This window comes from Onychostoma macrolepis, chromosome 18, assembly GCF_012432095.1.
Source record: "Onychostoma macrolepis isolate SWU-2019 chromosome 18, ASM1243209v1, whole genome shotgun sequence".
NCBI classification, from domain to species: Eukaryota; Metazoa; Chordata; class Actinopteri; order Cypriniformes; family Cyprinidae; genus Onychostoma; species Onychostoma macrolepis.
The window spans coordinates 14015853-14042620 of NC_081172.1; the positions used below are offsets into that span (position 1 = coordinate 14015853).

The 26768-nt window shown below is 38.6% G+C and overlaps 1 long non-coding RNA gene across 1 annotated transcript in view; it reads right to left on the minus strand.

Moving 5' to 3' along the window:
- LOC131523929 (uncharacterized) overlaps window positions 1-13494 on the minus strand; it is a 32019-nt gene extending 18525 nt beyond the window's left edge. The window contains exon 1 of the long non-coding RNA XR_009266883.1: window positions 13394-13494. This is a non-coding gene — a long non-coding RNA (uncharacterized LOC131523929). The remainder of the gene's footprint in view (window positions 1-13393) is intronic.
- Between the last annotated feature and the right edge of the window lie 13274 nt (window positions 13495-26768).

Here is a 26768-nt window from a genome sequence, read left to right on the forward strand (position 1 = left end):
TCCCCCCATGAGGACCCCAAATGTGGGTTCCAGTATGACACAAAAACAGCACATGCTTAAATCCATACACAGTGCAAAGATTTTGCTCACAAAGGACCTAAAAGACAAACCAGCTTTGAATTTGGCTTTATCACAGGGCAACATATGAAAGGATTTACCTCCGAAAATAGTCTTTAAAACGTTTCCATTCACTATTGAAACAGGTTTTGGTGATTTATACGGCAACAAAACTGCAATTTAAAGGAATATATTTTGGGTTCAATATGTGTAGTTAAATCAGCGTTTGTGGTTGGTTTTGGATGTTACTTTGTTATGGTAATTAAGTTGTAAAGCTGGATGTAACTTTAAACAGACATTTTTTTTTACGTATTTACGGATCGGCTCACTGTAAACCAGATTATTGCTTTTTGTAATTATATTTAACTTTATGCCACAAGTGCTGTCAATTGAACCTAACAAGCTCTACAACAAAATGTTAATGTATTTCACCGCATGTGTTTGTGAGCTGGGGTGAAAAGTTCTTTCTTTGAGTTCATGAACTGCTCGAATGCAATCAAATTTGTAAAGTTCCTCTAACAAAATCCCTAAATCCTTTTCTTGGAAAATCAACAATTAACTAACGTATTAAAATTAAACCCAGACATTCTCATAAACTAGAGTAAAACATAACAACAATGACAAAACCTAGAACATGAAAATAAAGGAGAAAAGAAGAAGGGGGAATGTCTATATCTAAGTGAAGGGAAGCATGACTGTAGCTCCTAGCGATTAGACAAACAAATCAAGCCTTCTTACATTTTACCCTATTGTTTGTACAGCTGCATGGTTTGAATGTTGTGGCCAGAGCAACCTTGCTTCTAGCCAGAAGCATGGGTCACATACCATTTGAATGCACACAGCCCGCTCTACAAAAATCATTGTGCTCCACCACCATCGCCTTATTCAGTGCCTGATACTAATTTGATCGGTTTCGCTAAATTTATCAAGACGATTCTCCTCTCCTATCCAATAATGCCTCTCTATGGATTCGAATCAGTGTCAATATTCTTTATTGTCTTCTACTAGTGAATAGACTTCTTCTGGCAACAAAAGGACACAGAGGGGGTCTTGATCTGGTCAACATGTTAACCGAGTATAATGAGCAAGCCAGGCGGCGTGCTTTGGGCCACTCAGCATTATCGAAGCCAATAATAGCTTCGACAGAGCCACAGTTTCAAACGTGAAACAGACAGAGGCAAAAGTCAGACAGGAAGAAAGAATCGGTCTGAATAAAGCATGCTGGCTTGCCCAGCAACACCGCGCAATCTGTCCCAAGAAGAGAGAGGTGCTCACAAGCTCTGATTGTCGCAGAGACCGACTAATTCCCAGCATCTGGTGCAAGCTGCTGCCTTTGCATGGAATCGGCAGAGCCACGCCAGCTTGGCAGCGCAGTGTGTCAGACGGGCAAACGGTTCCCCCCATCATGCTATAGGCTGACTGGACGGCGACCGCTGGGTGAACCATTTCATTTCGGCATGGTGGACCATTGATGCCGTCAGAAGTAGGTCCTGTTATCTAATCAAACAGCACTGGTCAGCAAGGATGCCAACTCCCTAAATCCACGACCGTCTGCAGAACTGTGGGGGGAGATTATCTGTCACAAGCTGCGGTGTCCTACATTCAAAGACTTGGTTGGTTTTAAGAACCACTTCTTTTTTTCCCTATACCCGTATACGTGGACCAAACGGGCATCAGAGAGCCCTTCTTATGGAATCAGAAGGTATCAAAAGAGACCTCACCAGGCTGGCTTTGAAAGATAGCCGTTTTACTTTGATACGCACTTTGCTTGCCGGGAACGGCAGCGTATCTGACACTGGCGGCAGAGTGCGAGATAGAGGCACGGAGGAAGCCACTTGTCCATGATCAAGGTGTGAGAGGCTAGAGATGGCCCTTTGTCTGGACTCTCTGAGGAGCACAAAGGAGAATCTGTGAGAGTCTAACAAACAAAGCCAGTCCGAGACATCTCCCTCTTTGCCTGTCTCTCTCTCCCTTGCTCCCTCTCGCTCTTGCTCTTTCCTCCCCTCCCTCTCCCATTGAACAGAACCTAATAAGAGCATGGCGTCTAGAATTACACCGCTGTGTATGTGCACCTCATTACGCCGTGAGAAGCAGAGGCCTTCCCGGAGCCCAAGAAAGAGCTCTGGGCACTTTTTTAATATTAATATCCCACTCTGCCGCCATAGTAATGATATTAGGGAGCTGGCGGAATTCTCCACCCAGCTGGACATGTTAATTGAGAAGGCAGGATTTAAAGGCAAAGTTCATGTCGGTGCAGATGGTGGGACAATACAGGATGGCAGACCTAGGTCAGTGTCATTCCCAAGCCATACCTTAATGGCTCGGGCTGGGTTTTCTTTGTTCGCCTGAAGTTTGACATAGGACGGTCCCTGAGATACCGAGAGGTCTTTAGGGTCTGTGCTGCTAGCTTTGTGTCCTTGACAGAGGACTACATCCTCAACTGGATGTATAATGACACCAATTATCAACCCCCCTTCATGCCATCTACATGCACTAACAATCGCAAAGATCCCGACTTTTATAACCAGACGAGGTTGTAAGGGTAAACTGTAAATGAGGGATGCAGACTCTTAATAAACTCCGCAGTCATCAACACATAGGCTGTGAAATGTGATAATGACACTATAACTTTAGAACGTCCGCCATGTTTTATTGCTTTCAGTACATCCTTCACTGGGATTATGGGATATTTTAATCCAAATGTACAGAGAGCGGTCACAACAGCTTATTTATACAGTACATGAACACAAAGTGTCCTCTAATATTAACTCCCTGGACACAAAAGTGACAAATTGCACCAACAAACAGCGGTAAATCCTGTCTGAATTGTTTTACCCACTGCAGTCAGAAGCCACTAGGAGATGCTTTAATACAGAGTGGATCTTTGCCCTGCAGACATACACCTGGGCGTCCTCTCCTGCCACTGCATTTACTTCTCACTGCACATTAGATAGGGCAGGAAGTAATGTCCTTGGAGCCCATGGCTAAGAGGACACAGTTTATCTCATATAACTACCTGTCCCCAACACCGTAGAGCTGTCCAAACAAATAAAATGTCACAGTACAGGTGTTCGACTGTACGTCTGTGTGTGTGTCCCTGTGTGTAATGGATATAGTCTGTTGCTGTTGGTGGTTCATATCCCCCCACACACACACAAACATGTTGGTATCTGTGGTTTACGGCGACTCTCCATAGGCATAATGGTTTTCATACTGTACAAACTGTATTTTCTGCCCCCTTACCATAACCTACCCATCACAGAAAACTTTCAGAATGTTTAGATTTTAAATTTAAAAAAATAAAAAAATAAATGATAATAATAAGACAAACACCATTCAGTATGGTTTTTAAACCATTTGGTTTACAAGGACCATAAACCAAGTTCATGTTGTAATACCTGTCATTAGCCTATACACATTTCTGTCCTCATAAAACATAAACCTGTAAATTAAATTAAAGATATAGTTGAATTCTTACTGTATTATCATCTTAATATTTAATCAACTATAATTATACATATTTATTGCAATCAAAGTAATAACTATAATTAAGTTCAGTATCAGTCAAAATGAGAAAGAAAATAAAAGAAAAGAAAAGAAAAGAAAAAGCTTTTTAGCTAAACTTAATTTGATCATAGACAGTAGTTATACACATTGGAAACGAGTAAACGCTACACAAATACTATGTGTAGCTGGAACCTTTTGCAGTTAGCTATTAAAGGCATAATTCACCACTGACAAGATGGGCTTTTAATAAAAACTAGGCTGTCTGTGCAGTAAAAAAGAAATCACTGCTACTTGACTAGGGAAAATAGAGAAAAAGAGCTGTGGCATTGCCTTTTGCCAAAAAATTCAACACCCATAATTCACTTTTGATTTTGGCAACACCCCTCTGTTGATCCAACTGTCCATGGACGGGAATACAAAATGCAGAAGTTCGATCTGCCCAAGCTGTCAAAAACATCACTTTGCATCATCTGACAAATTTTAGCTAACAAATAACCAGAGATGTCTGGGTACAGGTAACTCAGAGAAAGAGTTTATATTGTTCACACTGACAACTAGCATACTACATGTCTTCTCCATTTAACATATAGTAGGAAGAAGTTGTAGTGACTGATCACCACTCTGGCATAAACAGTGAGTGCTTTTTAAAAAATACATCATTCAAAAACATTTGAAAATGTATTAATGACCCCAACTTAAGCATGCAGTACTGTTCACCACAATAGAAACATTTAAACTCTTTTAAATACCAACATACATGTATGAAAACACCAACATACACAAGTATACCGATGGTGAAATTCTTTGGTACAAGACTCTGTGCCACGGGATTTCTTCATATCTTGTTGCTTGTACTGCCATGGCATAGAGTCTTGTACCTAAGAATTTCACCATTGGTATACTTATGTACACGATGTGTGATAATAAATAGATTTGATTTGAATTAAACATTAACAATTACAAGAAAGGTTGCATTTTTCAGTATACAGTTATTTATGTACCTGTCCTCATCCTAATCACAAGTTCCACTTTTATCAAAACATTAAACTCTAACAAATCTTTCTTTTTCATCTTACAAACACAACACTTAATTTCAACATTTTTGCTCCCTATCGAGTCAAAGCGTGCTGGAAACCCAGTTACAGCAATGCTATGCATGTAGTTCCAACAAAAATGTATTAAATAATCTTTACAAATTTACAACTTTAAGTGGATTGCACACACATTAAGAATTGTGTTGCATTTGCTAATTTTATTTAAGTAAAGAGAGTAATCTGCCAAAAAATTGATTACAGTGTAAATCCAAACAAGCCCAAACTAAAGCTAATCGACACTGTATTTTCAGTATAATTTTCCTTCCACATTATGTTTTGACCTCACTGAGCACTATTGTTGTCAAAGCAGTACTAGGCCCTCAGATCAGAGTTCACTGCCTTCAGGGCATATGAGGAGAGAAGAGCAGTTCTCTGCTGTAAAGACAGTAAATAATCTATACTGTTGCACAGATGGAATCCCTCTAGTCGGAAAGATACTGTCACACCAAACATTTACATCAAATTAAAGCCATTCTCCTCTCTTTACAGCCACACCGGAAAGCAGGTGTCTGCTTAATAAGTTGGTCAAAGATCAGCAAGTTAAAGGTTGAGGCCGTGGCCGATGAGGGAAGGAGGTCATCCTGCTGGTTGGAAGCTGGTGAGATCTGATCTCCCTGAGTCTGGAGCAGCCTAGCCACAAGGTCATCCATTAGTGCTCCTGCCCCAATACTGCTGTAGCATCCACTATAAATTTATGGCCCACCCTTAACCTTTTCAATACAGTCAGTGACCCGCATAGTGAAGATGCACCCCCTTGAGGAAGGGGGAGCATATTGTATTATTAACATGCCATTGACGGCTTGTCAACTTTATCGAGTTCATATGTTCTGCATGGCTGGTCTGCAGCCTGAGCTTTTAATTCAAAATATAGAAATCCCCACTTTTCATTAGATAAAAAAAAAAAATCATCAACTACAACTTCTAATTTCCTCTGATGCAACCTATTCCAAACATTTGGAGCAGTTTGACAGTCTCTCTAATCAAGAGTCAAGAAGTCACGGTTCACTTCTGAGCGCAAAGTTACGTATTCCAAATGTATTCTAGGCTTAAGGGTATTTGGCTGGACAATTTGGCTGCACTAAATAGTATCACTAAAAGAAAATATGATGTCTGTATCAGTTGTTTTTGGATGTGTATGCTTCACAAGAATTGTCACTAAACAGTATGACAATACTGCAGTAATATTGGCAAACAATTATTATTCTGATCACAATGCAAAATTCATTAGAATGCAAAGTTGAAACTAGCATAAACATTACTGCACAACAAAATATCAGTTGACTGAGGCACTTCGAAAAATGACCAGTTAGTCTGCTTTTACTTGGCATTTTCATTTAAACAAATTAATCAGACCTACTCACATCTGCATTAAAATGGCTTAGATTTTACACCTAACAAGCAGTCTAGATGTTATATGAAATATGGCAAAGGGTTTAAAATGATAATTAAAAAGAAAGATAGTCCTCAGAGTCTAAGCAAAAACGATGCATTGCTTTACTGTCAGTAAGGCAGTGCCTGAAAAACCATGCCTTAAACTGTGACACATTTCTCTCCTTAATAAGGAAAGGATGAAAAAGCTGAGACGAAAGAGGAGGAAATGTCATTTGTGTCAAGCACTGCCTTTAAATAGGACCTTCCCATGATCCTGGTCTACTCCTCTTGTCTCATAGCATTCCCAGGTGTCAAAGCCAAGCGTCAGAAAAGAAATTAAAGTGACAAGGTGCTGGCAGGAGTGAAAGAGATTCCGCTTCTCACCCCTCTCAGGACAAGTGAAGAGCCATCACCTCGCCTGAAAACAGGGCTCTAATGAAGCCAGTCACACCAGAACTTCTCCCGCGCTGCTGACTTCTGACCGCACCCAGGTCTGCCTGTGTCATTAATAATGGGATCTGCTATTGCACTAAGTCCTGATTCGATGGCTCTCTCAACGTTTCCACAGGCTTATCAAGTTGACACAGGTTAATTTAGCTATGTGCTTGTAAAAACATCGACTACTGTGTGTTGTGGCAATGTAAGGCCACTGACTTTTTTTTTTTTTTTTTGTCTTTTGTCTCTTATTTAAAAAGAGCACTAAGCCAAGATGAAAAAGTGTCATATCAGAGACAGCTCAATTTATTTTATCATAAGGGTCGGGGTAAGTATAATTGGTGAACACAAGAACATGTGTGTTACTATAAACTAAGTGTCAGCGTTTGATGTCTTTATATACAGCTTTTAAATCTAGATAGACAGATAGATAGACAGACAGACAGATAGATAGATCATTTTACAGCAAATTACTTATAAAATGTACAATTTTTAGAAGAGGAAATGTACAATCTACAAGGAAAACCTATAAACTAGCATTCCCTGTTTGACATTTTGATGTTTTCCCGTTCATATATTTTAAATAAATCAGTAATTGTATGTATGACACTGTGCACCTTCTATATATTAGTATTTACTTCAGCTTGTAAAAAAGCTATTTATAATGAACTCTGATTCATAAAGTGGCTTTATCTGTACCGCTTGTGTTTTTATGGATGTCAGTATTATAAAGGTACAAAACAGATTACTAGTACTTTGGTATATTAGCATTATATGAGCAGATGAAATATACTTTTCATAATATACTTTTCAATATACTTTCTGATTCATAAAACTACTTCAACTGTTAAAACTGCAGCTATTTATGTTTAGCTTTTTAAAGCAGATTTATTTATTTATTTTTAGATAGATAGATAGATAGATTCTAGCTCATCTATACGCGCACACATAGACAGTCTATCACATTGCACTTTCTCTCTGAAGTCTGCGGGGAGGATAAATTCCCACACACTTGTAGACCCCTCTCCTCTGTAGAGCTAGACCTTTTGGGCAGTCTTTCTTCAGGACCCACCCCCTGTGAGCATGGCTGGTGCTCCCTTTGTGCAAGCTGCTCTCTCCCCGCTTCAGCCCTATATCACACCGCCAGCCATTCACTGCAACAATCCCTCCTCACGCCTCAAAGAGGACTCCCTCTCTGCCTTTGCCAACCAATTAAGGGCCATCTGGGCCAGGACAAATTGGCATAAATATACCAGAATTATTATACTCATGATAACAAAGTCATGATAATAATTGTCAGTCAATGGCTAGGTAGAGGTTGAATCGTTTTTGGGGTTGTAAAATTTTTCGGACTGCAAAGATTTAAACATCAGGAGAATATGTACATGACAGCATGGCAGCGTTGGCTTGATGTGGCCCTGTTACTGATGCTCTAGAGGGTCAGGCAATCCCAGCGCTGACGTTGAACAGGGAGTTGAGAACAGCAGGGTTCAGTCCTCGGGTCACTGCAGCTTCAGAAGTGGCCGGCCAACTTTGTCCTTCAGGGGAGGGGAGATGGTGACAGATTCTGCTGGTGTTTTCTCAAGGTCCACTGAACCCTGCAGCAAAGATTGCGAGCCGAGGCACACAAAAGGGAGACGGCAGCGAGAGAGGGAGCGCTCGCTCAGCTCCACTTCACAGAACTCCAAAAGAGTGGAAAAAGAAGGGAGGAGAGAAGGGCTGGAAGGGCTCCAGGTTGCCTCAAGACAAATAAAATCCAGCCCCAACCTCATGGTGGCACTGCCAAACCTCATTTTCCTCCACTGGATACAATATGTGCTTGGCGCTGTGGGGGAAGGGAGGGACAATACACTATCTCTTTTATTCTTTCAAAAATCCAATAGCGCAAAGCACAATCGTCTCATTTTATTCTCAATTAAATACAGGAGGTTAAACTCAGTAGTAATCAAGATGGCCACACCATGGCACAACCCAGCTGTGTTCTTCGAGTGATTAGACAGTGGCCCTTCACTGATCACACATAATCAAGCAAACGTACATAAATTCACCACTACTCATAAAGATGTAGACACGTATGAAATAAATAGCTACTAAGCCAATGACATTTTGGTGCTTTTTTGTTTTGTTTTGTTTCTCTACAACAGAACCTCAGAAAGTAACAAGCAACTGACCACCTGCACACAGAGCAAGAAATATGTTTGGTTGACAATGACAATTAACGCTGGATTTTCTTGTGTAATTTATAACCGAATCACACTTTTAGCCAAAGGTCCTGCTCTTTTCATTTTATATTGAACTATTCAAATAATAAAATAAAGACTATTGTTTTTAGGCTGAGCAAAGAAATGTATTTATAAAAAAAAATAATAGATTTAAAACCATAAATAAAACATTATAAAAATGTGGATTTTTATTTTATTTTAAATTATTCAAATCTCTGTCAAATGGTTAAAATTTAACTTAATTTACCTATAAAATAAAATGTTTCTGAACATTTTAAAGTACCAATAAATATTTTTGTTAAGAGTTATATTTCATTACAAAACCAAAAAAGAAAGAAAAAAAAAAAAAGTGTAGTGCTTCTTTATGGCATAAAAATGAGACTGAGCCTGATGGTCTTTTGTTGTTGTTGTATTTTTTCCCCCATTTCATATGCAGCTGTGGTCTTTTTAATAAATCAGCTTAAATATCTTTCAGGGCATTGTATTTCACATTCTGGTAATACTTCCTTGGCCATGTCAACCACATGGAGCTTTCCTTTACGGTATTCTTTGGAATATACAACATTTCTGAAAAGACATCATCTTTCTTCCCCCCTCAAAAAATCCCTAACACACACATTCAATACAAATACACCCCCCCTCCCACCTTTTAAAACTGGCTCTCTCCTCCGTTAGTAATTTTTGTCAAAAGTTGAAAATGTCTTGATTTAGTTGTCTGGCTGTTCCGGACGCTTTGCTTCCCTGCTGGGCTAATGTGAACAGGACGTCCTGCTGGGAACCAAAGAATACCACTTCACGGCAAGCCGCATAGCTGGCTGCTTTTATTTATGGGGCTCCCTGAAATGAATGGGTATTAGTGTCCAAACATTTCACCATGCTCCTGCAGCCGCACACAAAAGCCTCTGATTTCCAGCAAATCTGCACTTATTTCATTCAAGCAGACTAAGCCAAAAATGAAAAAAGGAGAAAAAAATTCATAATGACTTAAAAGACCTCAGAGAAGGGGGCAAAAAAAGAATAGACTTCTCTCATTCAAAATGATTGAGTTGAGAGAAATCGAACATAAAAACACCACAATTTCACTACTATGCGGTTAAAGTTAAGATGGGGAGCACTGGCAGATTGTTGAGCTTACGGTCTGACGAAAAGCAAAGAATCTGTGCCCCGTGGACCTCAGCCAAGTTAAAGTATTTAGTCAAACAGGCTGGGAATATTATGACAGCGGGCCATTCATTTCTGTGGTAACTCAGCTCTACTTGATCACCAAATCACAGTTTTCCCAAACACAGACAGGAAAAATACTGCATGCATTTCTGGAGATACTGTAAACAGGTGGTGTTATGATTCTAAATTCACTTAACATCATATGTAATGGCTTCACAAACATCACGTTTGGGTGAACCCCTCAAGCCTCCACCGTTCCCAGTCTGGACGCATGCACCGGCACCTCATCAGGCTCAAATACTCTGCTCGGTTTACACACCTCATCTGTCATCTCTGCCCTTCTGCAAACAAGCCACTGACATTTGGAAAAACTATGGCATTCACCCATGTTATGGATTTTTGTTGATTATAGCTTTCTGTCCCCCCAGATTGCAAGAATTATTGACTGCGTGAGCCAGTGACTATTTACACAGCTTTGCTGCCCCTCTGCACCACACGATGGCTTGTAATGTCCACTGGGGTCTCATTTTTGTTTTTTCATCCGCTTTCTAGCCTGCTTATATCTTGCAGACCCTGTTTACTTCCCAGTTTGTTTTTTTTCTGTCTCGTTCGCTGCCACCAGAGATCAGCATTAGAGCGAGGAGGTGGTCAGCAATGTCACTTAGATTGTGATGTGATACTCTCGCAGCCCGTTGGGTAAATGCCCTCAGCCTGAACCTCCTCATTGTCCTTTAATTTCAAACGGCAGCTCGCTTTCACTCGCCCGCGTAATAGCCCATAGGTTAAAGTTCTGCTCCTTTTCCTTTCAATTTACATCTTTTGCAGGCCGCACTCTTACTGTTACATGACGGCCTGATTGGTGCGTAGCTGTGGGCATGAGAGGGGCTGCTTGTGTGGGGAGACTGGAGCTTGTCGGCCGCCCACTTCCCATCTTTTTGGAGGGTCAGTGGAGAGCAACTCGACTTAATGGGTCAACGCGAGCAGGCCCCTCCCTTCTCTGGAGGGGAAGCCATGGAGCCCTCCATTACAGACTGACCTCTTATCCACACTGCACAGCCGCAGCTGGGCTCCACTGAGCTGGAGACAGAGCTCTGCCTGATGCCTCATTAGATCACCAGAGCCTAATAGAGGATTAGTACTCCTTACTACTTCCTCCCACACTGCTGTCTTCCCTCTCATTTGTTTGATTCCCTTTCTGCCTTCTCCCAAGCCCTGACTTACTCACATCTTCTCTTCTTCTGAATGTTTACAGGTTTGTTTGCACAGACGGTGCACTATTCCTCAAACCCCCCAAAAAACATAATGTATTTTCTCATAATTATAGAATTACAGAATAGAATAGAATAAATTTGTATACTAACAGAAAAAGAAAACAGAACAGAATACATACAATGTAAAGTCCAATTAAATGCACAGTTCATTTCTGCTTTGAGAGTGTAATAGAATAGAATAGATTAAAACAGAAAGCAGTGCAACACAATAAACAAAATGTATGCCATTGCTTTGAGTTAATTTAAACTAAAACAATTAAAAACATTTTTTATTAATTGAAATAAAGATTAAATAAAATAAAAATATTAGAAAAAAATGAATAAAAATTTGAAAAATATGCCTTGACATCTAACTAAAATAAATTAGTGCACCAAAATTACTAACTTTAAAGAAAAGTCTAAAAAAAAAGAATATGAACATAAAAGCTAATTCAAAATATTAATTAAAACTAACAATATGTAAATAATTGAAAATAGCACTGAATTCAATCGGGCCAATCTGCACTCTCAGAAATAAAGGTACCAAAAGCTGTCACTGGGGTGGTACCTTTTCAAAAGGTACATGTTTGTACCTAAAGAGTCCATTTTGGTACCTTAAAGGTACATATTAGTACTTTAAATGTACATATTTGAACCTAATAGGTACAAAAGTGTACCTTTTGAAAAGGTACCACCCCAGTGACAGCTTTTGCACCTTTATTTCTGAGAGTGTGCGAACATTAAAATACTCACTCAGTAGCCAAAAATATAAACAATTTGCATGACTTAAGTGTATAAAAAAAGAAAAAAAACCTGCCTAAAAACCTAAAATAAGCCTAAAATTATGAGAACTACTTAACAGCTAAACTAAGAAGAATAAATGTAAGTGATTTTACAAAATTATAAGGCTAACATTTCTGCTTATACATTCTTTAAAAATATTACCCTCCACAAGAGGCTTCCACAAGAAAATTATTTATTTATTTTTCAATAATATGCCACAAACACTGTTTATTGAGCTTAACTTGCATTGAACTCAGAAGATTATTTTACATGGCCATTTCCGCATACGTAGAGTGACAGAATAGAATATAGGAACGTCTTTAGCGCACACATCTCCACTGAGATTCTACCCTCAGTCCTTTGAGCGTCCCTGTGTTTTCTTACATTTACCCAAGCTTTGACTGTGGTTAATACACAGTGGCACAACCCATTTACTTGTGTCCCAATGTTTTGAAAGAGCAACCCCATTTACCACCGTGACCCCAGCCACATTCAGTCCAGTCATGGCTGAGCAGAGGTGTGTAGGGTTGGTGAGCTCTGTGAAAGAGAGGAAACCGCAACCACACACAGGTACACACACAAAACACACACACACACGCTCTATACTGATTCCCCCTGTCACGCTGCTATTTGTACGTCACCGTGGGGATTTAATTCATATTTTATGTGCTATCATGGCTTGAAAGAGGAAGTTGTGTCCCAGGGCTGTTGATGGAATAGCGGTTTCTCAATAGAGTTGCCCTTGTGTCATTGGGGTTTGCTGCTTTCCAGTGTGTTGGTGATTTATTTTCTCTCATTTTTCTTAAAAGCGAGAACACACTAAACAACACAGAATGAAAACCAATGCTGATTTTTTTCAGCATTCGTTTCTACTTTTGGTTAGCTGTTCTCTGAACGAAATGTGGAGTTAATAATTCTTAGAAATCTAATTGAATGGAAACATCTCAACACCTTGGAATTTTAGTTTTTAGTAGCATAATGAATGTCAAGAAATCACATCTAATTATAAGTGTGAAAAACATCAAGGGTATTTGCATTACTAAGTTAGATCTACTATCTACGTAAGTCAGGTATTATTATCCTCAAGACGTAAAAGGTGTTGATACACCAATGAAATTGTGCTGTGATTTACAGATCACATTATCCCAGATCACACGGCCCACCAACAGGTGTGGCTGCCCACGATCATTAATCTGATGTTTTGTCTCTTGACAGAAATGTAGAAGGACAAAATCAGCAACTATAATGACTAATCAGTCAGATACAACAACAAATTCTGACTGCAGAAATGACTGATGCGCAACAAATCTGAACGACCAAACAGAACGGTGAGAGAGATAAACACACTTAGTGTCAGTCAGCATGCTAGAAATATCTCACATATCTCATAGCTATACAAATTTGTATCAACTGAGTTTATTTAGTCTTATAACAGTAAACACAATTTATTCAGGAGAGAGAAGGTTGAATCAAAAATCCAAAAATGGAAATCGTGTCATCATTTACTAACCTTTAAGATCCTTATGCCTTTCTTTCTTCCTTGAAACACACAAGAAGAAATTATGAAGACTGTTCCTTTAACAGTTTCCCCTATACTTCTGAATTATTATGCTTTTGGTTTGGTTTATTCAAGTTCTTAATGTTGGACTTTTATGTTGTATATTTTGAAAATCTAGTGTTTCCTGTCATTGGCTTCCTGTCCTCTTCCTATTGTGTTTAAGTGAGTTTTCCTTGCTAATTTGTTTCAGAGTATATATTCCGTTTTCGGGTGATTTATAGTCACCATGCATTTATAGATTTATAGTTTGGGTGAATATATACTGAATATATTATCAAATGAGACATTTCCCTTTTTGATTTTGTTTAGCCTTGGGTTAGCTGGCTACAGCCTAGCCTACTGGCTTAGTGCTAATTGATTTAAAAAAAAAGCTATAGCTAGATTAAGGAAGTGGGTTAGGCTCTTGAATGACAAAGAAGACTCTTTTGTTTTTGTTTTTTTGTTTTTTTTAAGTCTTGTATGCTTAGATTGTAACATTTCAGTCAAGTCTTCTGATCGTGACATATATTGATTATGTGTTCCTTTTGATGATACATTGTAATTTGGAAATTAAAATAAACTGTACTGGGCTTCAACACTTGTCTTTTTATGTTCAGTGGTAGAAATGACATAGATTCACTGCATATTACACAGGTATTCAAACATCTGTAAAATAAATAACAAAATTACACATTTTTACATTTCTTGTCTCCTCTAAATAAGTGGGGCACAAATGGGTGCATGGAAAATTGAAAGAAAGAAAGAAAGAAAGAAAGAATGAAACAAACAAACAAAGTTTGTGAAATGTGTTATGCCAATCATTTTGAATTATTTATTTATATTTTTAATTATTAGATAATGTTTTTGATAATATTATATATATATATATATATATATATATATATATATATATATATATATATATATATATATATATATTATATTATATATATATATATATATATATATTTTAACCTTTCTATCTGTAACAAAATATGTTTATATTAAAATGTAATATATTTCAGTTTCATTATATACCTGTTGCTGTCATAATTTTAGTCCACGTCAGTACAATTTGCAGCCGCATCTTAAATTTATGTGAATAATTTCTGTGATACAAGCCTCCGTCGTAACAAAAATGCTTACAACTGAGTAATATTTGGCAGTGGTCAAAAATTGTGGATTTGATTTTCTAGATTATTTCCTGCTTCCCACGCACATAAGACGACAGGAAGTAAATTACCACACAAACCTGTTTTTTGTCAGAAACAGTAGGTAACTCAGCCAGAATTTTTTTCGCAGGTGGTGACAGAAAAACACAGGCATGTCCAATTCAGATACCAATAAAATCACCTACTTACCTCTGAAAATGGTAGAATTGGTAAAATAATATTTAATAGGATTTTTTTTTAAATTGTGAATTTTTTAGATACTGTTTTTGATAATATTGTTTTGGGTTTATTTCACACTGATAGTCTGGCCAGCGCAAATGAATTTAAAAATCTTTTAAATTATGGATTGATGTTTTTTTTTTTTTTGTATGTTGTACATGCCTTTCATATATATATATATATATATATATATATATATTTGTGGCTTTCAAAAAGTTTTGTGGACAAAATCAGCATGTCCCACATGCAAATGACGCCTATGTACATCATACATGTCTGAAGTACCGGAAACAAGTGAGATGGAATTCTGACATTGTTTAAAAGTGACTCAATCCTCCAATATAATCAGGGTATGATAGCGATTGTATTGTCTAACTACGTGAAAAAAACAAGGCTTAGAAAAATAATTAATTTGCTTTCAAAACAAGTATGGAATGCTTTTAGAGAGCTGTCAGATGCAGGGTGAGAGAGAAACAGGGAGGAAGAAAGAAAGCAATTGGAAGAGGCAAGAGAGAAAGAAAAAGTGAAACTGTGTAACAATCCAATTAAACTCTGGTAATGAGGTCAGACATCATCTCCAGTGCAAGCGATATCATTACATGGGCTGAGCGAACTGCTCCAGCTGCCATGCCAGCACCGAGGGATTACGATGCTTCCACCCCGGAACCTCCCTCCGTGACTTTTACCCCCATCCGAAGAGGGGACGTTCCCCTGGCCTGACCCTGGCAGGCTCCTATGGGCCTTAGCTCCCCCCCACCCACCCACCTCCGCAACCCCGGTGCCAGTGGCACCCACAGGCCTGGCGGTGAGACGGAGGAGGGGGGCAGGGCGCTAGGCAGGGGCCACCACGTGGGAAGAGCCTGGGCTCAGCTCTCACAGAGACAGGCCGGCACCACAACCCAGTCGCCCAGCCAGGCCATCTCCGAGCAGCACTATACCGCTTCAGACAGCTCGCCTCTGGAGAACAATGACAAACTGTGATGGCTTATGAAAGAAAAAAAATCAACAAAAAACAGTCTGTAAAAGAGGAGTACAGTATTGTTATTTGAGCAAGAATATAATTGGTGCTTCATTCTGATAAAGAGAACTGCTTGAGAGTAACCACACTATTTTATCAGTTCTATACACAGTGAATGTGAAATGGCCAGTCAGATGTTTGTTTCATGCTTTTTCCTTTGTGTCAAATCAAGTTTGTAGGGTCACTAGCAGGAGTCAGCCTAATTTGTCCTTTTTTTGGGGGTCTGCGTGTGGGTTTTGTGCCATTCACCTTCTTGTCCCGCAATTACTTTGAGGATATCATTTTGACATTTGCCAGCAACAAGAATTCTTCTGTTCTAATTTATATCAATTAGTCGGGGGACAGTAATTCAAGCTGACAGTTCACTGTATCTTGAAAGGCTTGCAACCATGTACAGTGCTGCAATGCAGCCAAAAGGCATCCGCTCCCCCTCCAACTCTGTTTGTCATTCCACTACGAGGGGTTCCAGGCTAAAGCGGACAATGGCAGCTACAGCCAGTACTTTGATAATTAGTTATTGATTGAGAACAATGCCACAGCGCACTCTAGCATATTAGCCAGACGCCAGCGGGTCGCGACATCAGGGGCACCCATCAAGAAATAAAGGCTAAAACATATCTGACTCTCCGATATTTTCTTTTTCTTTCCTTTTCCCCAAGCACGTCAGTGTTCGGCCAGTATAAGGTCAAGAGTATTAATGCTAAAGCATTAACAAGTATCCAGTGAAGGGTGACTGAATGAAAAACAAGTCACTTTCTGGTTTTGCTATGGGCATTTGGGCCAGCAGCTGAGATTATTTTAAAAAAACACAAAAACACAGGCCTTAAATGGTCTTAAGTACTATTTGGATGGTTGAATTGTTGAAATGAATTGTTTCTCAGTGTGACATCTATAAAAGTTTTGCATGGCTCCTTCGTGATAAAACTTTCAGATGACAATTAATTCACAGTGTATAAATAAGTTCTGTCAATCTATATAAACCCAGGAATATGCTTCTCACTTAACTGATATGATGGCAAGTGTGATGAACATACAGTTCTATGAGTAATATAAATTATATTTTATATACAGTAAGGTGAATTCAGGTAAATGTCCATTTTTATCCTGAATTAGAAGTCAGAAGTCAGAAAGAGCTTTATTACCAAGTATGTTTACACACACAAGGAATTTGACTTGACGACAGGAGCTTCCAGTGCTAAAGAAATACGGACATAATGCAAACATACATGATAGTGCAGACATACATATAGGAATAACACAGCAGGGATGGAATATAACACTAATATAAGAAAAACAGAAAATTAAATGTGACCCAGGACCACAAAACCAGTCATGAGGGTAAATTTTTTGAAATCGTCTGAGTAAATAAGTTTCCCATTGATGTATGGTTTGTTAGGATAGGACGATATTTGGCCAAGAAAGGACTATTTGAAAATCTGGAATCTGAGGGTGCCAAAAAAAATCAAAATTTTGATAAAATTGCCTTTAAAGTTGTCCAAATTAAGTTATTAGCAATGCATATTACTTATCAAAAATTAAGTTTTGATATATTTACGATAGGAAATTTGCTAAATATCTTCATGAAACATGATCTTTATTTAAGATCCTAATTATTTTTGGCATAAAAGAAAATCTATAATTTTTTAGATCTAAATCTAAAGGTTTTGTGGTCCAGTTTCACAAATAATGCACTATATATAGAAGTAGAAAAAAACTCCCTGTATGTATAAAAAATGATGTTTATATTAAAATGTGATATATTTCTATTTCATTATATACCTGTTGCTGTCATAATTTTAGTCCATGTCAATAGTTTATACAATTTGCAGCCGCATCTTAAATTTCTGTGAATAATTTCTGAGATTCAAGCCTCTCAAGCCAAAATGCTTGCAACTGAGCAATATTTGGCTGTGGTCAAAAATTATGGATTGGTTTTTCTAGATTATTTCCTGCTTTCCATGCACATAAGACAGGAAGGAAATTACCACACAAACCTGTTTTTTTTTGTCAGAAACAGTAGGTAACTCAGCCAGAATTTCTTCTTTTTTTTTTTTTTTCGCAGGTGGTGACAGAAAAACACAGGCATGTCCAATTCAGATGCCAATAAAATCACCTACTTACCTCTGAAAATGGTAGAACTGCCTTACCTCACCATGTAAAGCTGTTACCAACTGAACAGAGCTTTAGAATTTTTAACTGGAAAGATTAAAAGTAAAAGATTGAAATAATAATAAAATGGAATTTAAATAAAATTGTGAACTTTTTCCTCTATCCTTGCACAAAAAATGCAACAAAACTAATTTTTAAAAAGCAATGGTATTATGCATTTATATGACCCTGGACCACAAAACCAGTCATAAGTAGCACGAGTATATTTGTAGCAATAGCCAACAATACATTGTGTGGGTCAAAACTCTCAATTTTTCTTTTATGCCAGAAATCTTTAGGATATTAAGTAAAGATCATGTTCCATGAAGATATTTTGTAAATTTCCTACCGTAGTGATATGCATTGCTAAGAACTTAATTTGGACACATTTTTTTTTTTTGCACCTTCAGCTTCCAGAGTTTCAAATTGTTGTATTTCAGTCAAATATTGTCCTATCCTAACAAACCATACATGAATGGAAAGCTTATTTATTCATATAATGTATAAATCTCAATTTCACAAAATTGACCCTTATGACTGGTTTTGTGGTCCAGGGTCACATATTTCAGTGTCAAGGTAAAAAACAAAAAAATTAATAAAATAAATAAATAATAATAAGGCTGTTTAAGCTTTATCAATCATGTGTCTAGTGCAGTCTAATAGGAGAGGGGCTCTCGTGTCCACCCCACCCCACCCACGCCCTGTACAGATGCACCTGGCATTAAACTGGTGGGGCGGCGGTGCTGGCTGAACAATGGAAGACTGTCAGCATCGACAGCAGGGCACGGCTTGAGCCTCACCGCACTGACAGCCCAGGCCTCAGAGGCTAAACTGCTTTGCTGGAACTAATTAAACAGATGAAATTACGACATGAATATGCAGATGTTGTTTACATTTTACCATATGGCATTATCTCAGGTAATAGCGAATGGGATAGAGAGGTGTCTTCCTCGTCAAGGCGAGAGGGGACAGACTGAGAGAGCCCGGTCCATCAAGACATTCTGTGAAGGGATGAGACAGAAAAATGCTAATTAGTAAACTGAAGTACAAAAGCGATTGCAGATCTACTTTGCTGTTGGAGCAGTTGTGTAGAGGGTAACACGTTTCACATGACATACAGTGTATCTGACCCAAAACCATTTACCTGTTCCCACTCTATGCTTTAGAAAGCCTCTATATAGCCTCAATATTATAATATATTATCTATAACAGATCATATTTTATTGCTATTTTGCCTTTTTTTAAATTTATTTTTTATATATTTTTAGATACTGCAGTGGTATAATGCTTTTTATAGTTTGAATTCCATTTTAATTTTAAAGGTTTTGTAATTATGTTGTGTGATTTTGTTTTTACTATTAGTTTCTGTTTTAATTTTTTATTAATTTTTATTTCATTTTTAGTTGAAATGAAAATGTTCTCTTGGCAACTATTTGAGTTTTTCATGTTTTATTTTAATTGAGTTAACATTTAGTTTATTTCAAGTAAAACATTTTTTTTTAGTTAACTATAATACAATTGCTTCACTGAGGACTAATTTTAACTTACTGCCATCACTAAGAAATAAATGGGTACTTACATTTAAATTAATCATTTGGTACAATTCACTTATTGTGTACATACATATTTTTACATTGTACTTTTTTTGTATATTTTAAAAAATGTGTTATGTAAGTACATCTGTAATTAATTTCTGTAATTACATTTATAATTACACTGTTGACCCATCCCTCACACCTTAACCCACCCTTAAACCTACCCATACTACCAAACCTGCCCCTAACCTTACCTATATCCCACCGCAATAGCAGAAAAAGTGTTTTGCAATACAATATGACCACAATAAATACATTGTACTTATTTTTTGATGCAAGTACATAGTAGTTAAGGCCACATAATATAAAGTGTGACTAATAAATGTTTAGGATTAGTATATATGATTGTCTTATTAGCTTCTTCTTCTTGTTTTTTTTTTTTTTAACTACATTTTCAAATAAGAAGGTGAACCAAAAGACAAAGCACTTATGCATTCGTCTCTATAGAGATGATCTTCATTTTTAAATGCAGAGCTCATAAACATCTCGGCCTTTTGACCTGCTTACCTGGCAACACAAAACCCACAGCAAAAAAGTATTTTGAATAATGCAAAACACAGCACTAGTATGAAAATATTTGACCCTTTGTTCACGGAACTCGTATTTGGAACTAAACTCACTCTCTCGCTCTCTCAGTGTTTGTTGAGCCTAATGCTGGCTCCCTGGGAGAGACTGCCAGGAGGTTAAGAGGGAGAGGGCCAGACGAGGTGAGCAGGCTGAGGAGAGCGGGATCATGGGGGCCAGCTGGAGAGGTGATAGGGAGCGTAATTGTGCCCGCTGTGTGGCTGGGGCGGGGGCGAGGGACTGGGTTGAGGAGCTCGGTAGAAAACGAAAGGGAGGGGACTACTCAATTACCTGTGCTCCCACTGACCTCCCTATCTCTCTCTCTCTTGTTTTCTCTCTTTCACTCCCAATGGGCTGTCTGAGGAACGATTTGTGTGCAATTTATGAACTTTTATTGGCAAATTATACGTCTAATTGCACACATTATTATTGTAAAAAATACATATTTTTTTGTTTAATTAAAAAAATTTAAAACTTTTTTCTTTTTATTAAATGTTAAACTGTAAGGATAAAATAGCAAAAGAACTGTAAAAAATTATTTCTCAAAGTTGTAAATAAAACATACTACTGGAGTATGTTTTGCAAGAACCATTTTTTTCATGTTTACCATTGGATCTTGATTGACAGCTCTGCAGTCAAATTGCATTTTTCTGAAATAATATTTTTCTAAACACAATTTTCTCACTATAATATGTGACCCTGGAGCACAAAACCAGTCATAAGTAGCACGTGTATATTTGTAGCAATAGCCAACAATACATTAAATGGGTCAAAATTATCGATTTATCTTTTATGCCAAAAATATTTAGGATATTAAGTAAAGATCATGTTCCATGAAGATATTTTGTAAATTTACTATGGTAAATATATAAAAACTTAATTTTTGATTAGTAATATGCATAGCTAAGAACTTCATTTGGCAAATTTAAAGGTGATTTTCTCAATATACTGTATATATTTTATATATATATATCTATATATTTATATATCACCCTCAGATTCCAGATTTTCAAATAATTGTATCTCGGCCAAATATTGTCCTATCCTAACAAATCATACCTCAATTGAAGGCTTATTTATTCAGCTTTCAGAAGATGTATAAAATCTCAATTTAAAAGAAAAAAAGACCTTTATGACTGGTTTTGTGGTCCAGGGTGACATATGGTAACGTGATGTCTTGATAGCTTTAATGTTACTTTCTATTTCTTTGTAATTATTTGTGAAATTCAATAGCAAATCTTAAAATTGTGCATTCTTCATTCCATTGGACCTTGATTGGCATCTGTGCAGTCACTCTCAAAATACTTTTTTTTTTTTTTCAGAAAATAATATTTTTGCAGTCACAATCCTCTCACTGTCACATGATAAAACAATGTCTTGGTTTCCTAGCCTTAATTCAATGTGTTACTTGCCACTTCGTTGTAATTAGTAAATCCTACACCAAATGTTTGATATTTACCATTGGATCTTGATTGGCAGCTCAAGCTCAAAGATCAAGCAGTCACTCTCAAATTGCTTCAAATTTTTCTGAAAGGAATATTTTTGTAAGCGCAGTCTTCTCACTATCACATAGTAATGTGACATCTAGATTTTCTAGCTTTTAAATGATTTTAAATAAGCGATTTAGAAAGGACTCCTGCAGTTGGGGTCGCACTCGGGTGTTAAGTCAATACTTCACGGCCGTGTGATGTCTTAATACACTGCCTGTGTTGTTCAGACAGGAAGGCCATGCGTGTTGGAGGAAGGCTACAGCTCCAGCTATTGTGAAGCTGTCATGCCTGCCCCTCAAAAGCAGATGAAGCCGTCAGATTATTAATATATGTATAGTGACAGGCCCCCCTCGTCCACCCCCTCCCAAACATCCCACCCTGAGTCGCTCAACCCAAACCCAATCAAAAAAAATATGCTCGCATTCAAAGTGAAGGGGCGAGAGGGTGGACTCAGAGGGTCATAGGCCAAATAAATTTTGAAAGCAAATTCTTTTCCCTTTGCAACCTGTTTTTGCTGCTGTCCACTCCCCTTCTCCTCCGTGTCCATTCAGCCACGACTTAAAGCTGAATTGGCAGCCGCTTTCAAAGTGGCTGGCAGTGGGGTGATTCCAGGGAGCTGTGGGGCTGACATCTCTCCGAGCGTGTGTATATGGCAGGGTCAGCCATCGCCGTGACTCCTAGGCCTTCGCTCACTCAGCCGCTACCACCAGTCAGTCCTGGGGAACTGAAATTACAATGTGAAAAGCTGGCGGACTGCAGGCATTCTTCACCCCCCATGGCATTTCTCCTTTCTCATGACAGTTCCTCTGAGACTGCTTTTTTCTTTCATGTTTCATTTTCTTTCTCTTTCTCTCGCTCTGATTATTTAACAACACAGAAACAGGGCTGCCAGGGAGCAAGATGCTTGATTGACAGCCGGAGGGAGTACCGCAGTCAGCACAGGGTTAAATTCGATTTTCTGCATGTTCACTACTGTTGTCTAGAGGCATTTAATGCCTGTTGTGAGACTTTTTTTGATGGATCAATTATCCATTTTAACATGAAGTGTAGCTAGAAACCAAACAGATGAAATGTGAGACACCTGTCAACATTTGCTATTAGCAGGAGGAAATTGAACTGATCCAATGACAGCTAATTAATTCTCTGTTCCAGTCTGTAATAGAAGCATTAGCGGGTTTGAACATTAAAAAAATGCAATAGATTGGAATTAAAAAACAGAACTTGTATAATGACCCAGGATGAAAATCTTGTTCATCTGGAAATGGAATGAAACAAACAAGGGAAAAAAAAAAGAAAAAGATTTTTATAATTGTTTCGTAAAGCAAGAAGTGAACATTTATACTAGAATACTGTATTAATACAATATAATAATTAATGCATTTTTTCATGCCTTGCTTTGTTTTTTTTTTAATGCACATTTTATATATATATAAATCTATTTAAGTAATTACATAGAAAACAAATTATTGAAGTAATCTTTAAAGTTTCCTTTATAAACTGAAATACAAATCAAAATATTAATGTATTAAAAAAAACAACAACAATATTGTTTAAAATAATTAAAATGACACAAACCACAAAATCCAGCTCTGTTTACCGGCATTAAAAGTTATAAGTGCAAACTCTAGATTTAAGTGCATGCCATGTGTTTGTGTAAAAGCCGCGTGGGAGAATCTTAGCAGGATAAGTGTATATGAGCCTCCATATGACGAGAGAGAGCTTCATTGTGATTACGGATGGCATAAATTTACTTCCTATCATAAGGAGAATAGGAGGGAGGAGATGCTTTTTAATTTCGTCTCAGGAATACACAGAGCTGTCCCTTAAAGCCTTTGAAACAGATCCGCCTGCGTCAGGGCCCCTCGTTGTACGCAACAATCTCAGACTTAATTTAAAGATCAGTTCAGGGTCTAGAATGTGTGTGTATGGAACGTGTGTAATAGATAGAGCCGTCATCCCTCAGATGTTTGGAGGTAATCTTCAGCGAGGCTTGGTCTAGCAGGCCTCTACCCTAAAGGGATTGATGCAATGTCAGCACCTTTGGCTCAGGGGTCACCTTCTCCTCTAGCCTCCTCACTCTGACAAAAGCGCATTTCTCTCGTACTCTATCTCCCCCCATTCGCTCCTCTCTCCGCTTTTTATTCCTCTCTATTGAATTCATCGGCTGTGGAGGCAGCAGGCACCTTCATTTGAGATGTGAATGAAACATTTTCATTAAAAGAGGCTGGAGAAATCCGAGCCCGGAGACAAGGCCAAAGCCCGAACCAAGACAATGACGATTCCGAAGATTATTTCTCTCTCGCTCTCTTCCATCTCTCGTGCTTCTCAATTTTGCCTGCCGTCACTCCGTCTGCCGAGTGGCAGGCTGATTGAAATCAGCACCGTGTCACGGCCGTCATATCTCGTGGAGACATAAAACATGCAGGACCATAAATAAGCAACAGGCTACTGTCAGATCTTCCACCTCGGTGTCTGAGCAGTGGGGAGAGAGACGGGAAGGTTAGGGCTCTGGGGGGTTTGCAGAAATGCCTAACCACCGAAGAGCATTGCACAGGCTTCCCAGAGACCTGGAGAAGACAAGATAGCGTCTATCGGGTTATCGCCCCGGTTCAAGTCGCTCCTCGGACAGCGAGGCCACTGGGACGGGTTGTCAGGGATTTTGCGTCCTTGTTCTTTTTCTCACACTCGTTGTGTGGCATTTGAGCTTCGTCCAGACAATAAGTAAAATATTAAAAACACATAGTGAAAGATGTTGATCTTCAGCAGATAACCACTGTCAAATACTGCAAATTTGGAGCTAATTAGCGCGACAAAAAAAAATCCATATTGAAATTCATCTCCGAAGCAAAATGTCGCCACACACACATACTCAAAAACGCGTTTCTTTTCAGCCAATGAATGCTCTCCACTTGTTAATGTAATAGAATACCACTGCTTTGAAGGGTGTGAAAGAATAAAATTACTCGCCCACGCAACCTCTCGCAAATTCTACCTCGCACCCGTACTCGCAGGCACAAGAAAGCAGTAAGTGGGATTTTCTCACTTCAGCAATGTGATATAATTGCTGAGCAAAACATCCAGTTCACTCAGGTAGTTAATGGTCAAGAGACGGCAGCGATAACGCGATGAAGTGCAAAGTCATAATCATGTCCGCTGCCTGTCTCAGACGCTGGCTTTAAGACACTAATAGGACTCAAGAGGGACTGAACGTTCCCTCACAACCTGACTCAAACCTGTTAGCACAGTTAATGAGCAAAGTTAGCAAAGCTCGGACAGGGGGCCGAGTCGCACTTCCTCCGGCCTAATAAAGCGCTTCCTCTTTAGTGTGACTGACAGGAAAAGTAATCAGTTGGGGCAGAACATTTTTCTACAATGTCTAACAGTGACAGCACTGGGCTTAATGCAATTTAAGAACGATTACAGACAAATTGCGACGGTACACAGAGATTTGGGCATTTAACATAGCTTAGCCACAGATGGCGGAAAGTTTCCTCTGCGGCAGCCCATTGTTTACTTGCGGCGGTGAGAGTAAACTTTTCTTTGTGGATGTGAGCCCATCTGCCTGTCACGGAGGACTCGCGTACTGAGCGCTTCTCGCTGCACTCCCTCTCCCTTCCTTTTTGCTCACAGGCCCGTTCTCCTCCATCTGCTTGCTGTCCATTGATCTGCCTACTCAGGCATCAGTCTGTTTAACATCTGCTACAAGTAGCTCGAGCTCAGGTAACTAGCTCTCTGCTCGGCACCGCTTATTGATCTGTGTGTCCACCTGCGTTAACATCTGTTCCTCCATGTCTTTTGTCAAACAAACATCCACTTTTTGCTTTCTCCCCCTCCGCGCTGACAACTCTTCCGCCACCTCGCCGAAGTTTCGCTCCTCAGATTGCGCGAGACAATGGACTGAGAAGGTCAATCACCTGCTTGAACGAGAAAAAGAGCCGTTTTTGATTTTAAAAAGCAGTGGATTTGGGTGAAGTGCTAGATGGCTTTGTTTGGGAAGGAAGAGTAACTTGCTCACTGCTTCAAAGGCTGCTAGCACGGTTGAATATTTATTCGCCGAGCTAAATTATTAAAGATCAGCATGGTCTGTAAATTAATTAGTCAAATTAATGTATTAAAAAATAACCTCTTGACTATAAATGTGTACGTACTGAAATGAAGCCCCTCCCAGTGAAAATTAATTTGAATACGTAAAAGCTAGTGAAAAGTCGCTGGAGTCATTTTTGAGTTTGTTTTTATTTAGAGATCAAAGACGTCGTGCATATTTCACTCACTGCTGAATTAATTTCAGTGTCATGTAAATTCTGGGATTTCTGTTGCGGCGTAGCATTACAATATCAAGCATAATCTGCCAGTGATCTGCAGTTTTCAATGAAAAGATCCTCTCAGCGTAGCGCAGGTGTGTGTGTGTGCCGCGTGTTGTTTGCGTGTAAAGTGATTTTGTGTGTGTGTGTGAGGGAGTAAGCCGGGCGTGCAAGCGGAGCATCTTAAAATCTATTTAGAAATTTACCTTGGCAGGCGTACACTGCCAATAGGAAACACTGTTGCAATTTTAATTTGCTCTTTTGTAATGACGGGGCGTAGGTTAGTTAATTTCAATTTCTGATTTCAAAAGCTATCAAATAGCGCTCAGATGAGAAATCAATTTTCTCAGCTGCTCAGGCTTTGTGGCAAAAAAGCCTGCTGCCATTGGAGGACAGACTATCACATGACCCAGCCAGGGATTAGTTCAGTAGGCCCATGTTGCAGCCACCTCAATTACAGCCTGCCTCTTGTAATTTACCTTTATAACATCTAATTCCCAGACAGAACTCATATTTAATTCATGAAAGCCTCCGCAAGAGTAATTGTAAAATAAATTGCCATAGAAAATATCAATTTGTGACTACAATTTTTATTAGGTATGCTAGCGGCATTCAGCACTGTGTCGTACCCCTTCATTTTGCGGTAAACAAAGAGAGGAGAAAATGCAACCCTTGTGCCAGTACCAGGCAAGAATTGTTTTTTTGTTGCGCCGAAAATGATTTCAAACAGTGTACTTGAGTCACAATCATGCTCTCATTCTACTTGTTCGAGAGCGGATTGGTCATTTGTGCTGTGTGAAAATTGATTTATTGTCACATAAATTGCAGCGTTCTTGATGGA